The following is a 14,133-nucleotide window of genomic DNA, read 5'->3' as shown; positions in this document are numbered from 1 at the left end:
TATGGGGCCAGATTTCTAAGATCCTGGTCTGACTCCAAATCTAGCGCTCTTTTCATCACATCCGACAGGTTGGCTTATTCTTGGGTGCTGGGGATTCCATACTTTCTGGGAGTGAATGGAGTATGGCCTATGTTTGTTACTTGGCACGTGATGTTTGCTGAATGAATGCTGAATAAATGAATGGGTACAGAACCAAAATGCCTGCACTTAGAGCTGCACAAAGACTATATCTGGTGTAGCTCTGATTGGCAGTAGGGAGGGTTCAGCTCATCAGAGGCACTATAGAGATTCCATGGGAAGGCGAGAAAGTGGAGACTCAACAGCATTCTTGGTCGATCAGAACCATCATAGATTTTAGAGAGTCCAGAAACAGGTCATTGCCAGAATCCTCTGGAAGTTCAGAAGATGCTAAAGTAAACCCACTATGACTTCACCAAGTAGAAACCCCAAGAATTTCCTAAATCATCCTTGTTATTTTTGCTATACTTACACCCTACATCTACTATTGTGTATTCAATATTTTTCTTTAAATTCCTTTTACTTTTTAAAATAAGTATATTTTTTTTAAAGGCAAATTTATTATCATTACCATAGATGGAAAACCAATCTCATTTGTCATAAATAGAAGGTATCTATAAATATTAGAATATAAAGTGTGTTGTCCTCACGCTGCTAAACTCATTTTGAACACTAGTAGTGATATGTGTCCCACACTTGGGAAATGCTGCCCTAGAGGAGGGCTCTTAAAGAGGGTCCACAGATAGATTTCACAGGTTTCACGATCCTCTGGAATTACATACAAAATGTGTGTTGCACTCACAGGCATTTTTCCAGGGAGAGGGTCTGTAGCTTCCACCAGATGCACTAAAGGCTTCAGAACCCAAGGAGGATAAAGAATAATTGCTCTAGAATAACCCAAAATGCTGGACTAAATGTAAGATTTCCTCATCAGGTCCCCCTAAATTGGCCCATCCAGGGTTCTGTAGCATCAGAAATCTGGGCAACTCACTCTATTCCACTCCTAGCTGCTGAATTTGTTAGAAAAATCCTTCTGAGCCTGAAAATATGCATTTTCTATTCTTATCACAGGAAATCATAATTAGGGGTAGGCAAAATTTCTGAAAGCATAGGCTTTAGAATCAGACAGACCTGGGAAAAGCCTAAGTTGTGTGACCTCCTACAGATTACTTAACCTCTCAAATGGGCGGGTTCCTGATTTTTAAATGGAGATAATACCTTCATTACAGGGTGGTGGCTAGGATTATATTAAATAATGCATCTAAAGACCTAGCCAAGGTCCAAAAAATGGTAGCTCTTGCTGTTATGTATTGAGATCTTACTATGTGCCAGGCATTTGGGACACATTATCTCACTGACTTCTCACAACTCTGTGAGGTGTATTTCAAGAACTGCTGGTCTCTTCACTACACATGAGGAAAATGATGGTTCAGAGAAGTGAAGTCCCTTGTCTAAAGTGACACTGCTAGGAAATGATAGAGCTGAGATTTGAACTCTGGTCTGACTCCACAGTCCCACATGGTAGATGGAACATCTGACCTGCCCTACTTCCCAAGACAAAGGGAGCTGATGTGTGTCCCTGGAGAGACTAAATGCCTTGGCCCCTGGCGGGAACTTCCTAAATATATGTCAGGTGGGTGGATGGATGGATAGATGGATAGATGGAAAGAAGAAAGGATGGATATTTCAAACTAATTCAGCATTGCTTCCTTTCAGCATTTCAAACTTAACCCTAGGTTGGTCCATTACTGTCTTCATCTTCCATGGACAAATTACCTTTGTACCTTAGCCATTAGACTTTCTCAGAGCTTTCAGAAAGCCTTTTGGAATTGTTCATGAGAAGATTGAGGGATTCCTTGAAGGGCTTGAAGCTATACCCTCCTGCAAACAGACTAGAAAGGACCACAGCCTGCTCTACATCTACCCCACCACTGGCCCAGGATTGCGCTGTTCCTAGCCCTGTCCATCAATCATTTTCAAGATTTTCTGGAACTTCAAGCCCTGTTTTGGACTATGAGTTCTGTTACCAACGTAGCAGCTCCAGCCTGCTCTGTTGAGGAGATGTGACCTTGCAGCCCCTAGAGTTGACTCAAAGACCGCTGCCCAGAAAGGAGTGGCCTCATGGGATAGTATGCCTAGGACTGAATTCAGAAGCTTCCTCCCCATGGAGAAGGGCTGGCACTAGCGTGGGGCTGGCAGGAGAACTGAACTGTGGAGCCAAGTACTATGCTGCAGTGCAGGGACAGTGAGGTCATACAGGCTGGGACAACTGAGAGAAGAAAAATCTCCCTTCTGGCCAATAGCCAAGCCTCACCTGAGTGGATAGACACCTTGAAGGCTCAGTGCTCAGTCTCCTGCCAATGGGGGTAGTAGGTAAATTCAGGCATATCCAGAGAGGCCTAGTAGGTCCTCCTCAACTCTCAATCAGTGGGCAAACCAACCCAAAGCAGAGACTAAATGTACAGACTTAGGGGCCAGGTAGACCTGAATGTACATCTTGACTCTACCCCTACTAAAGTATGTGACCACAGGTAAGTGAGTCTACTTCTCTGAGCCTCAGTTTCTTCATTCGTACAATGGGTATTACAACAGTCTTTGTTTCTCAGAGACAATTTTGAGATTGAGGTGGTGCACGTAAAGTATGTAATTGCATGTAAATTCACGATTGTTGAGATTTTTGAGAGAGAACTAGGTATCCATCATTGTTCTGGGTGCTGGGGATTGTGATATTGTGATTCATAATAACATATATATGTATATATATACACACACACATATATACATATATATATATTTGGTCTTTGCCCCAGTTCCTGGCTCACAGCTCCCCAAAATCTTGGAATTTCCTGAGCAAGAGCAATGGAAGCATCTTTTGTCATATATTTGGTCTCTTATCCTCAGTTCTTGAAATCCCTTCAAAGTCATAAGGTGAAATGGATGTTTTGTTATTCATAACAAGCCCTTTTCCACTACAACTGGGTTTGCGTTTGTGTTAATAAGGTGACTTTTGGAAAGCACCTAAGGATGGGAGCTAGTTGCCAGTGGAGCCAACCATTTGATTGGAGGGTTGGAACCCCCCAACCTTCGGGAAGGAGATTGGCGATTTAATAACCAATGGCCAATAATTTATTCAATTGTGCATATGTAATGGGGCCCCTATAAAACCCCAAAAGGACAGGTTTCGGACAGCTTCCAGGGTGGTGAGCTTGTGGAGGTGCTGGGAGAGTGGCACCCCTGAAGAAGGCATGGAAGCTCAGCGCTGTCTTCATGCCTTGCCCTGTGCACCTCTTCCATCTAGCAGTTCCTGAGTTACATCCTTTTATAATAAACCATTAATCTAGTAAGTAAAATGTTTCTCCAAGTTCTGTGAGCTGCTCCAGGAAATTAATCAAACCTGAGGAAGAGGTGGTGGAACCCTCTGATTTATAGCCAGTCAGTCAGAAGTACAAGTGACAAACTGAGCTTACAACTGGTGTCTGAAGGGGGGTGAGTGGGGTAGTCTTACAGGACTGAACCCTTAACCTGCGGAATCTGATGCTATCGCTGGGTGTCCGAATTGAGTTGAAAGTGTAGGACACCCAGCTAGTGTATGGAGAATTGGTTATTGGTGTGAAGGAAACTGGGTCCCTCCCCACACATAGTAATTGGAGACCAGAACCCTATTAAGGATGCACAAGACAACAAAACAGGCAAAGTCCCTTCTTCATGGAACTTATACTCTATCAAGAGAATAAAGATAATAAACAAGCAAAAATGTCAGACCCTGATAAGTACAATGGATAAAAATAAAGTAGAATGAGAGACCAAAGGTGGCAAGTCAAGAGGTCTTGTTTTAAATAGAAGTTTCTGGGCAGGCCTCTCTGAGAAGATGCCATCTGAGCCAAGACTTGATGACTTGGCCACTAGGTAAAGTATAGAGTGTGGAGAAGCCAGTGGGAGCAGAAAGAGGCCATGTAGAGGCTATTGCAACAGCCTAAGTGAAAGGTGATAGTGGCTTGGACCAGGCAGATGAGAAGTGGTTGGATTATGGGCATATTCTGAAGGTGGTGCTGACAGATTTGTTGATTAGTTTAATACAAGGTGTGAGGGAAAGAAAAGAGTCAAGCATGACTCCAAGACTTGCAGCCTGAAGAATGAGAAGAATAGATTTGGTTGGAGAAGGCTGGATGAACAGAAACTGAAAGTTGTTTTGGCCATGTTAAGTTTGAGATGCCTATCGGACAGTCCAAGTGGAGGTGTCAAATATTCAGTTGGATAATGAGTTCTGGGAAGAGATCCAGGTTACAGCTATAATTTGGGGAGTCATCAGCATATAGATGACATTTAAAGCCATAGGACTGGATGAGATCACCATCAAGGGAGGAGTACATACAGATGTTGGAGGTAATGCTTATTCAGCTGGCAACACTCTGTGCTTTTACTGTGGGCCAGGACCTGAGCTAGGTGCCAGGTACAGAGTTGTATACCCCTTGGCGCCTGATGCTCTATTACATATTTAATTTTTCCTGCCTAAGTGCTTTGGCCACTTAGAGGATAAACATTAAGAGTTCCTGCCCTGCCTCTTACTCACTTATTCATTTTTTCAACATATTTATTGAGCACCTACTTGTTACAAGGCCCCTATTTAGGCACTAGGAACATGAAAGGGAGTAAATCAGATGTGGCTCCTGTCCTAATGGAGTTTACATTTTGCATGTGGAGGTGTACATTGAACAAGATGTACCCAATGATGTGATACAATGACAATGTGATACAGATACAATGACAGAGAAGGTAGGCTGTTAGGAGTGCTGTTGATGGGGGCTCTGCCCTAGCCTGGGAGGCAGGGAAGTCTTTCCTGGAAAGTTACATTTGAGCAGCAATCTAAAGGAGCAGAAACCTTGGCTAAGGGGAAGTTCAGGGAGCTTCTCAGGTAGAAGGAACACCAAGCTCAAAGGCCTGAAGACTAGAAGGAGGTTGACAGTTGAAGGAAGGCCAACTTGGCTACAGAGAAGTGATCTGGGGAAATGGGAGAGATGAGACTGGAGGGGTGGGCAGCAGCCAAACCTTTGGGGCCTTGGGGGCCTGGTTAAGACCGTGGACTCTGTGCTGAGGCTACCACTGGTCCTGAAGGTTATAAGTAGGGGCTCACATGATCAAAAGGTCACTGAGGAGAGTAGGCCAGGGGGGCCCAGTATGGCAATTGAATTTTGGGAACTCCATAAACATTCAGTCTATAGGAACCCCCAAATCTGTAGTCAGCCAGGAAGAGGTCTGGGTAGACTAAGAACCCCATTTGTGACCAGTGTCTGAAGTGACGGCAAGTCTTAAGGGACTAAGCCCTTAAACCCTGGGGGTCTGCACTAACTCTGGGTAGTGTCAGAATTGAATTGTCAGACACTGAGTTAGTTTTGGAAAATTGGTGTGGAAAAACCATTTAGAGTCAGAAGTGATGTCAGAAAAGACATCACAGGAAGTCACTGGGTATTAGCATAGTGCTAGATATACAGATGTCAATAAATATAAAAATTATAAGCCACAAATAGGAGGAAAAAAAAATATATGAATGAATGGAAAGCTTCTGGACACGAAGGCCAAATCGAGCAAGAATGAAAAACATTTTCCCCATGTAGATTTCTAGATTTAACACCATTCCAATTAAAATACCAACAAGATGGCATATAGAACTTGATAAAAAGATTCTAGAATGTGTGTAGACAAATCAACTGGCAAAAATACTGAGGGAATGAAAAAAAGGAGCAATAGGGGACAACTAGGCCTTACAGAGGTACAAACTGAAAGTTCTAGGCTTGGGCCACACAGGCCTTGGCACCACTGAACACCAACTCACTAAATCAGGAACCAAAAGGCCAAGGAAGTTTTGGCTAGGCAAAAGATTGGCGAGACAGAGGCGGAGAAATCAATGTTCCAACAGAAGAAGCGGCCCCTGCAAAGACAGCAGATCCTGGAGAAGCTGGCAGAGGAGTAGCAGAAGATGAGGGGAGGCTGGTGGAGGTAAATCATGAAGGGACAAGATGGGGGGGAGAGACGGGGTTCTCTCCAGGGGGCGGCAGATACTTTGTCTCTTCCACCTCTGTGTCCCTAGGATCTAGCACTATATTCCAGGGGTCCCCAACCCCAGGGCCAAAGACTGGTCTGTGCCCTGTTAAGAACGCACAGCAAGAGGTGAGCAAGCGAAGCTTCATCTGTATTTGCACCCGCTCCCCAGTGCTAGCATCACTGCCTCAGCTCCACCTCAGATCATCAGACATTAGATTCTCATAGGGGCACCGGTCCCTGGTGCCAAAAAGGTTGAGGACCACTGCTGTACACAGTAGGTGTTCTAGAAATCTTGGAGATCTTTTCATACCTACATATATGGACTTGCTCTTTTGAACACTTGCATAGTATTCATCTGTACATTTCCCATGTAACAAGTTCCCTCTGTATGAACCGTGAGATCACTTCCAGTCTTTTTTTTAGGGTGAATCATAGTTATATTAATAAACATCCTAGAATTTTGAGTACAGCGCCCCTTGTGGCCCTTCTTTCTCAGGCCTGCAAGGGATCATTGGATTTTTGCTTAGTCTTGTTCTGCTTTCTTTCTGGCTTCCAAACAAGCACCCTTTTGCTATTCACAGCTCCCCTAGGAGACTGTGAAACTGTATTCCCCTCAGGCCCTCGCTTTCCCCCAGCCTGAGCATCTCATCTCCTTTTTCAATCATCCTATTGAAGGATATACAATAAACATTTGTATGGTAAAGGCAACTTACAGTGATTTCCATTGAGCAATTGAAATATTTAGGATTTACGTGTATGAGCTAACCCAGCCAGGCTCTGATTTTGAGGTCATCTCACCCTAAGTCATTTGTGGCTCTAGAGTGAGAAAGAATACCTCTCACTCCCACCCCATGTACTAACTGTGCTGAGCTATTTACTCTCCCCCCACCCCCAAGCATCAAGCTGTTTTCCATCCTCCCAGCATTCTTTGCACATGTGTTTCCTTCTGCCCAGAATGCTTTGCTTTTCCCATTTACCTAGCTAACACCAACTGGTTTTTCAGGTCTCAGCTTGGAAGCCACTCCCTCTGAAAAGTCTTCCCTGAACACCCAACTCCAGTCTGGGTTAAGAGCTGCAGGAGCACTCTGTATTTCTCATAGCACATATTTCACATTGTTATAATTGCCTTTTGAATTGTCTGTGAATGGTGTGAGGGCAGAGTTTGGGTCTTGTTCACGGTTGTATCTCTGGCACCCAGCACAGAGCCCGGCGATTGTGTGGCTCAGTAAATGTCAGTTGAATGAATGAACAAATGTTAAGTGGACAAGGAGGGGGAAAGCCTCCAAAGTTCGAGAGGCCAGGTATACAACCCTGGGCCTTTACAGCTGAGGTACAAACATTTCTTGAAGGAAAAACCTGGTCTCCTGCAGGCACTGTCAAGGATTGTGCCATGACAAGACAAACTGGCAGCCCATGAGAAGGGTGGAATAACAAAAGAAACTGGTCCCCAGCTGCCTAGCTTCAGGGAATATTTGTCAATGTGACATTCACAGAAGCCCTGCACATGTGCTGGTTGAGGGGGAGAGCCAGCCTCAGTCAGGCAGAAGGAAGTTCAGTTACTGTACATGTGTTAACACTGAGGGATGTGTGGCTTAGAAGCTTCTTAACTCTATTCTTTTTTTTTCTTTTTAAAAATCTCCAGATAGTTCCCATATTTGTTTTTTACCTTTAAGGAATGTGTTTATTTTTGAGATGTCATTGCCAAATTATATTAACACAGTTCATGAAAAATCTGCTTAGTAGAAAATTGGTTTGAGTCCAAAAATGTTAGGATTCTATTAAATTAAGGCATCCTCTTTCAAAAAACATTGTTAGCACTGTCATTAATCTTTTTACACCTCTCAACCCTTTGCTTGTGTTTCTGGTTTTACTTTGCCATAAAGTAAGTTTCTAAGGTATGTGACAGTGGAAAATGTTTAGGGAAAAGTTTTGAGTTGAGGGTAAGGAATTTGGGGCTTAGAAAATAAAACTTGGTGAACTTGAGGAGGCCATTTGTCATTTTCTACCTCAGTTCCCTTTTTCCGGAGCTAGAGTAACTCTTCTTTAAGTATTAGTTAATAAAAGCAACAGGAATTTATTAAGCACCTACTACTATATGCCAACAGAACAGGGCCATCATGGGAAGCAATCGGTTCCAGTTGTTCTTAATATTTTTTGGAGGATAGATGGGATATAGTTTACACACCTTTGAGAATGATGAACTGCAGTATTTGGTAGCCTCTAGCCACATTTGGCTATTTAAATTAAAATAAATGAATTGCAATTAAATATAACTAAAACTTCAGTTTCTCAGTTGTAGCCACATATCAAGTACTTAATAGCCACATGTAGCTAATGGCTACCATAAAGAACTCAGATATGCAATGTTTCCATTATCATACAAAGTTCTATTGGTAGCACTGAATGGATATTCTCCCAAAATGACTTTCCTGCTCATGTGCAATATTTTACACCCAATTTGATACTTTTACAACTTTGCAGGGTCAGGGTGGGGGGATGGGTGGGCAGGCAGTGGCTCACTGATCCTTGAAACCCATGAATCCAAGAAAAAGCCCTGATATGACAAGCTACATTCCATCTCAGAATATAGTAAGTTGGCAAAAACAGAGCAACAGAACAGCTACAAACTTAGTATGCTCACTGCTTTAAATGCACCTCATATAAAACCAGGCCTTTGAGTTACTTACTACCTGTCTGGCCATATTCAAAGAAACATCAGTTCAATATCCAAAAAAAGAAAAACAATGTTAAAGATTATCTGCAATCTCTTAAGAAAAGACCAAAGGAGAATAATGTTCACAACACACTGCAACTCTTCTTGAATTATCTTTCTCATCTTTCTCCTCTTCTCATCCTCCCACACATGACACTTGCTTCTTCTAAAGCTATCAGCACCCCCATTCCAAACTCTCTCAAAACCTCCTAGTTCTGTTGCTACTTCTCCCCTTCCTCCCCTGCACAGCGAGTTCTTTATTATGTAGCTCTTCAGATGATGTTATATTTTACCCCATCACACAAATATAGTGGCAAAGAATGACAATAGAGAATGCTTCCAGCGTGCTGTGCCCAGGAACACATTCCACAGTGACCCAGCCCAAAGCTCTCCCTGCCAGCCTGGACCAGTTTCTCTGAGATGCCTCATTTTCCCACTGATGGGTCCACTCCCCCATCACTTCCTCTTCCACCCACTGCTCCCAAGGGCCAGGGAGAAGCTCATGACTGAGGCTGACAGAGAAGAAATCATTCTGCTGGGATGCCAGAGAGAGAGGACGTCACAGGGAAAGGAAGAAAACCAGAGGGACCAGTTCATAGAATGTTTTATCTACACTGTTAATTATTTTATTATTTAATTAGGCACTGCCCAACTCCCTAGGTAGGGAGTAAGTGATTTGCTGTGAGAAATGCATTAACTCTTAATAGTCTGCCAAGGTCAAAAGCTTCTTTTCAATCTTAAGACAAGCCCATTTGTGCCATTCTTATCATATTAGGAATAATGAATTTTATTGAGCTCCCGTATATTTTAAATGAAAGCTTATCTTTGTAGGAAGGACAGTCCTATCCCATTTTTCTGACTCCGGTGACCATCCATTGTCATTACGATTTTAAATGAAAGCTTATCTTTGTAGGAAGGACAGACAGTCCTATCCCATTTATCTGACTCCGGTGACCATCCATTGTCATTACATCATGTATGTGGAATTCTGTTTTCAGTGGAGAGGGCACATAGAGCCTGGAGCCATCACACTTCTTATCCTTTTATGTTCTCCACACATACCTAAACTCATTATCATCCATCCCCTGTTGATCAGTTCTCCTTATGCTTTATTCTCCATCTCAGAATGCTACCACTGCCTAATCAAGTCCTCAAACTGGGTATACAAGTGTCGACCTGAACGCCTCCTCTTTCCTCAGTCCCCACAACCAATTTATGTCCAAGTCGTACGACTTCATCTCCTTGGGGTATCTTACCGCCTTAGTATCTCTATCACCTTACATCAGGCCACTGGCATCATCTACTTAGAAGATTGTAGTGGTCTCTAAACTGGTGTCTCCCTGCACCCACTCCCTTGTTACTTCTCCGTGTAACCTGCTAGTCAATGGGCTATCTGGGGTTACCCTGTTCTTACCTACATTCATCTTTAAGCTAATCTGAGCAAACTGTCATATCTTCCTAGAATAAGAATCCAACTCTAAAATCATTAATGGATAATGTAGTTTTTAATAGAATCTATGAAGCCACAGGAGTGGGCTTACACTACAATTAAACAGCAATACTTCCTACACTGACCCCTTAATTATCTCTTTTTCTCTCAGTTCCCCCAATTAGGCAGCTACTGCCACATCACTCCCTCACTTCTCTTCTTTACCTTACTACCCTGAAGCTACCTTCTAGTCAAATTAGCTCTCAGTCTCCCTATCTCCAATCCCCTCAGCTGCCACATCCAACTAAGGCCTCATCCCAACATAATTCCTTAAAACCCTTCAATAGCTATTCACTGCACTCAGTAGAACCTAAACTCCATAATATGGTCTTCAAGGACTTGAAGCTCCAGCCTCAGTTCCCTCTCCCTCCTTTTCCCCACTTGAACTTGCTCCAGCCATACTATAGGGTGGTGGGGACTGCCCCTGGTGTACCATGCTCTATTCTATCTGGACGATCACTGATGCTGTACTTTTTACCTGGAAAGCTCTCCTCTTCTTCCTGATGGTTAACTCCTAATGGTCTTTCAGGGCTCAACCTAAACACCTCCTCCGGGAAGCCTTCCTTATAATATCTAAGACTGTGTTAGGCGGTCTCAAGGCAGCTTACCCTTATTACAACTATGTCCTAAATGACTGAATAACAACTTGAATATATACCTTGAGGACAGTTGTATTACTGTATGCCATGGGCCTCACACAGGGCCTAAATTACAGCATGCACTTGATGATGCTGAGTAACTAGATGAGCAAAAGCTCAAAAGGGCATCCCTGCCTACGGTCTGTGGCCTTAGCAGAGAATGGAGCCCATGGGCCCCTTGAGCATGAAACCATAAATTTGGCTTTGTTTGTGTTCTGACCTACAAAGATTAGTACCTGGGCTCATAGGAACAAAATCCACCTTTGGGGTCCCATTGATAATCATAAATGCCTCAATACAATTTAGCTGTGTTCCTTCTAATCCAGGAAGGCCATACCTGCCATATTCCAACATCTGGACACAAAATCTTCTAAGCTAGATATGAACCCCTTTGGTGACTGCACACTGCAAGACTTTGCACAATACAAGTTGAATCATTACTATTCACCAGTAGTCTTCCTCCTAGAGCACTGTTAGGTCAATTAGCTGATTCTATTTCTCTCTTCCTCAGAGACTACACAACTGTCTCCAACAGCATTTTTTTTTTTTTTTTTTTTTTGGTCTTTCCAGGCAATAAATCACGTAGGAGTGGTAGGACTCATACACTGGTGTTAATACACCTAAGCACACCCCAAAAATGAGGAGGCATCTGGACTTTAGGATGCCTTTAGGATAAGTAAACTCCTATAAGGCTGTGTACTTAGACTCAAGATCACATTTGGCCAGGGCTCTTTCCTGCTTTCCTTCTGAAGGCCAATAAAGAATAACTAACTGTATAAAATCTAGAATACAACAGATAGTGCCGATTGTTTTATTTTAGAAATAATTTATTGTATTTTATTCCAATTGTAACAGTAGTACATGCTAATTACAATTTGATAAGTGTAGAAAAGCATAAAAAAATAAAAATGTAGAAATCATTTCAATCAAGAGATATCTCCACAAACATTTCGAAGGCTATTTTCATCTATGCTTTTTTGTTACAAGCAGACTACATATACGTGTATATATATATATTCTCTTGTATAGAAATGGGATGATATTGTATAAAATTTTATTTCCTTTTTTTGTTTTTTTAGAATATAAAAATGAAACATAGTTGTAGTAATGATCTTCGACTTTACAGAAATGTGTAACATCTAAAGTGAAAGTTCCCATAACTGCATTTTTTAGACTGATGTCAACCAGTTTAATAGATTCCTTCGGAATATATACTTATATATGTGTATGTATATATTAAACACCATTTTAAATTCATTTTAATTATAACTAAATTAGTATGACCTTAATGTCTTTCAAAACACTAATAATTGTGTAACAATCACTATCATTGTGTTGAACCACTTCCTTATTATCAGGAGTTTAATTTTTTTAATTTCACAGAATGCAACTATAGGGGCTCAGGGCAGGCTGTCCCCAAAATACCCTGCAATATTGATTACTTTGAATTAAAGTTACTTGACAAGCAGCCAGTGCAAGAAACGCATGTTGACTCTTGTTTTCTTGAATGCAGGAAATAAATCTCCTCTGTGAAAAGTGCTCTACATACTCCAGGGGGGCTAAGAGAAACACCATATTTCTAGAGTTAAGGAATCCAGGGCTGAAAGCTTACATAAATAAACCTTGTTATTCCTTTACTAATTTACTACCCAAACCCAAACTTTGTTTAGATTCTCTGTAATGAGCATCCAAACTTAAGTCTTTGTCCTGTCATTTCTTCATAAATTTATTGTTTCATTGTCTAAAAAGTACAAAAAGCTGGCTGGTTCAGCATTTTGGGGAGCATCATTATTTATGATCTCCCGAGCGCACATATTAAATTGGTTTTTCTCCTGTCAATCTGGTTTTATGGTCTTATTACCAGTCCTGCCATAAGAACTCAAGAAGGGTAGAAGTGGGGAATTCTCCCTCTCTCCGACAAAATGAACAACCATAATTTATTGTGAGGATAAAATCTTCAAGTGGAATTACTGGATCAAGAGGTACATGTATATTATGAGGGCCTGATGTATACCATCAACTTACCTTCCCAAAAGGTTATGCACTCAGTAGTTATGGGTGGGTATCTAATTTTTTGTTTTGATTTTAAAAGACTCAGATGGTATAACTACAAATCAACTACCTTCCCTCCCCCAACATATTATGAAAAATTTTCAAATATACGTTAAGGCTGAAAGAATGGGAAAGTGAACGCACTGACTACACACATCGTCCAGGTTCTACAGTTAACTCTCTGCTGTTTTTGCTTGCCCACATCTATCCTAGAGGTTTCATTTTTAATATGACAAGTCTTTGAGATCAAGACTCTTCTGATGCTAGGCTTCATTTCTGTAACGTCCCCAGGTTCAATGCCCTGTACTATGGGCTGTAAATGTGAAAAAGTGGCAAGGTGGGAGTCTTCCTGAGCTCCTGAAGGACTCAGCGCATAGGTTGACAGCAATGCTCTGGGTTCAAATCCTGACCCCACTAGCAGACCTCAGTTTTCTCATCTGTAATATCGGAATCCCTCATCTTTGGTGAAGATTAAAAGTAGAAATCTCAGGGAGCGCTCTATAATAGTTGCCATAGTTAAGATTCTTTTACTCCCTCTCTGTCTCTGATGAACTTCACACCCAAGTTATAGAGTCCATCTCAGACCTCTTATAACTTAATTCATGTTACGCTCTCAGTTCTAAGCAATTGTAAAATAGGGACAGGGTGGCCCAAAGAGCTACTGACCTGAGGCGGAGGGCTGCGATAGCCCCACCCAAACTAGTCGTCCGGGACTCGTACACGTGCAGCGAGGTCGGCCTGCAGCCCGGACCTGGCTCCCTCCCTCCGAGGCCCCGCATGCAGAGTGACAGCCCGCGGGGCCCACTGTGGGCGCTACCCGCGTCAACTCAGTGAGTGTTCACAAACGCCTGTGAGGTAGGCAGCGCTACAGAGGCAGAAAACTTGAGGCCCAGGGAGCCTCAGTCACTTGCCTACATCCATGCAGCTGGTGAATGAATTGCCTTTGAGAACTGAACCCAATTCGTCAGACTCCGTGTTCTCGGTTTCAACGCCCAGGGGCCCACCGGCACCTCAGCGGGTGCCGGCCTGCGCGCACGCGCAGTCCTCGCAGCCGCGTCCCCTTTAAGAGGATTCCTTTTGCTCCTCCGAACCCTTCGCTTCCGCTCCCTGTTCCCACAATGCAGTGCGGCTGAGCGCCTCCGAGCCCGCGGGGACTCTGCGGGGGGACCCCGGCTGAGGCGGCG

Source organism: Pteropus alecto, unplaced genomic scaffold, assembly GCF_000325575.1.
Source record: "Pteropus alecto unplaced genomic scaffold, ASM32557v1 scaffold113, whole genome shotgun sequence".
Classification (NCBI taxonomy): Eukaryota; Metazoa; Chordata; class Mammalia; order Chiroptera; family Pteropodidae; genus Pteropus; species Pteropus alecto.
The sequence above is the reverse complement of the archived record's forward strand: the minus strand, read 5'-3'. Positions refer to the sequence as shown.